The sequence below is a fragment of the Nilaparvata lugens genome, chromosome 3 (assembly GCF_014356525.2).
Source record: "Nilaparvata lugens isolate BPH chromosome 3, ASM1435652v1, whole genome shotgun sequence".
NCBI lineage: Eukaryota > Metazoa > Arthropoda > Insecta > Hemiptera > Delphacidae > Nilaparvata > Nilaparvata lugens.
In genome coordinates, this window is record NC_052506.1 from 31594721 (window position 1) to 31597378 (window position 2658).

Below are 2658 nucleotides of genomic sequence, written 5' to 3' on the forward strand. Positions count from 1 at the left end.
TTTTCATTGTTTTCTCATTTATGTCAAAATAATTCCATTAAGGAAAAAATATGTTGTTTTGTAATTACTTATTTTATTTTTTCATATAATATGCAACTGATAACTTGATTTTTTACAGAATTAGCTCTGCTTAGTCACGTACTCACGACAAGTATTATTTAAAAATCCACATAAAAACGGGAGTGCCTCAGAAATGCGAGATTCAATATTTGTTTAGTGTTTGAACATAAACTAAAAGGTTGGTTCAATCCTTAGACCATCAAGCTATCAAAATGGAAAAGAACATTTTTTTCCAATCATTACATTTTGAAACATGAGCGCCTAAAGTTTAAATGTTTGGGACAGAACATTTCAAATTCTGTACGAGATAAATCCATTAAATTCAAAGGATAAATTCTTCATGGTATTGTTGATTGAATAGAACAAACATTTTCTGAAAATATTAATTTTTGAGAAAGTTATTCAATTTACTAAAAACCAAAATAATGACCAAAAATAACGTTTAGTTGAGTTTTTTTTGTAAATTGAATAACTTTCTCAAAAATTGATATTTCAGAAATTTTTCAAAATTTTCTTGTTTTATTCAATCATGATAATCAGTTTTATATCATAAAGAATTTATCCTTCAAATCTCATGAATTTATCTGTTACCAGATTTGAAATGTTTTGTCCCAAAAATTTTAACTTTAGGCTCATAATTATAACGCTCATAATTATATCTCAAAAAGTAATGATCGGAAAATTAAAATGTTTTTCCAAGAAAACTTTTTCATTTTGATAGCGTGATAATAAATTGAAAAACTTTGAAAAATAGCACCAGTAGAAAGTGTATTTTTAGCCTTTGCACAGCATTAAGATGTAGACTGCAACATAGTATTAGGCCTACTTAACTTGCTAAGTAATTAAAACTACAATTTCTATAAGTCGTTCAACACACCTGTTTAATTGAGTAGAACTCATCTGACCTTTGCATGGGGTAATTCCTTCACCAATTCTTCAAGATCTGGGGACTGAACGAACTATTTGATGTTTGCTAGACCACTCATACGTTCCTGGGACATTGTTGATCATTGTTGACCAATCATTGGGTAGTTCATTAGCTCGAGGTTGGAAAAGCTTCTTTTATAATTTTACTATTCACATTTGTATTATGAATTCATTGTATTTTTGTATTTTAAAATTTTCCGTTCCTTAAAATTTGCCGCCCCCAAAACCTGCCGCCCTGGGCAGCCGCCCGGTCCGCCCACCCCTGGGGCCGGGCCTGAGCACATAACAGAAAACACTTTAAAGTTTGTAATATGAATTAAAACAGGAGACACAAGACATAAATTGATTGAAAACACTTAAAAACTTACATTAGAAACGAAAATTTTCGGGAACTGTGTTCCCTTTCTCAACCGAGCAGAGAGTGGATACATATGTATACATATGTATATACATATAAATAACCCAATGTTGCAATAATTATAATCATAATAAAACAACAAATTCTATTCAAAAAATAAATTATAATTTATTCAGGTACTACAGCTACTATAGTACATAGTTGTTACGGTATTTTTGTTTCTCATAGAAATTAACAATACAAAGAGCGTCAGTGTGAAGGATGCGCTTGTTTTTTTCGCACAGAGGTTGTTGAAATGGGGTGTCAGCTCCGATAACGCTACTCTAAAGGGCCCTACACACCTACAGATTTGGCTCGCGGATTTGGCCTGTGTTGGCTCGTGTCCTTCAACGACTCGGAGCAAAATCACTACACACTAGTAGTAAGCAACGCGAGCCCGGCCTGCCCTACTAACAAAACGCTATCTATACTCTCCACCAAAATCTAAATCGTCCAATAATGGAGATAGCAGAGGAATATTGATTTCAGATTTGAATTCAGCTACCCCAAATTCTTTAAAGCGTAAGTCCCATTTTCGAAAATACCCGAAAACAAGGGAGTTATGGTTGTTTTCAATTTTATAGCTTTCTATTATTATAGTAAAAACGTACTAGGTTAATAAGATAATATTTTTTTGCTCACAAAGGAAAGGTTTTTAGAAGTGTTTGAACACTTGAAAGTTTAGGTCTAAACATGAACATTTTTAAAACTTTTTTTAATTTTCAACTTTGAAAAAATGAATCCAAAAATGGAATCAGAAAATCAACTATGAATATGAAGAGTTGAATATGAATTCAACTCTGACCATTTTCACTTCCCTCACTTCTCTACACACACACACACACACACACACACACACACACACACACACTGATAGATGTGAATTCAGTAAGCTTTTTGAGGTTTTCTGAAGTGCAGTTTCATTAACAGATCTTTCAACGCCACTTGAAAGTAATTGTGCTTTATTTGTAGTTTCTTTTTATATGTGTTTTACTTTATTATTCATCTCTTCTCCCTGTCCCCTTATTTTTTTCTATTCTCTCTTCCTCCTGGATAGAGCTTTCTGCTATCTTATAATTATAACAACATTAATCTGTCATTTTCCAATTATCTACTAATTTCTCTTTTTCTTAATTGCGTTAATACCATTTGTTCATGTTAATATCGTTTATTTTGTTTAATTATCTGGATGTATATTTTGTAATGCTGTTTTTGTGCAATGGGTCTGTTGAGAACTTGAGACCTAGCACACCATCAATAAAATCAATCAATCA